Consider the following 200-nt stretch of genomic DNA (forward strand, 5'->3'; position numbering starts at 1 on the left):
ATCATCAGACAGTGTTAGGATGCCTGGGTCGTTGACCCAGAGGTTTGAGTTTATTATATTATTTATCATTTCTAGTCTTTGGTTTCTTTGTCTGTGTTCTGTCTTATGGTTTACGTCTCTGTTCCCTCTGTTGCAGTGCCTGCGTGTGAGTCTGTGTCTTTAGTTCAGTCTGTGTTGTTTCCTGTTTTATTTTGAAGGTC

The sequence above is a fragment of the Pundamilia nyererei genome, unplaced genomic scaffold (assembly GCF_000239375.1).
Source record: "Pundamilia nyererei isolate P.nyererei 1_Seehausen unplaced genomic scaffold, PunNye1.0 scaffold00134, whole genome shotgun sequence".
Classification (NCBI taxonomy): domain Eukaryota; kingdom Metazoa; phylum Chordata; class Actinopteri; order Cichliformes; family Cichlidae; genus Pundamilia; species Pundamilia nyererei.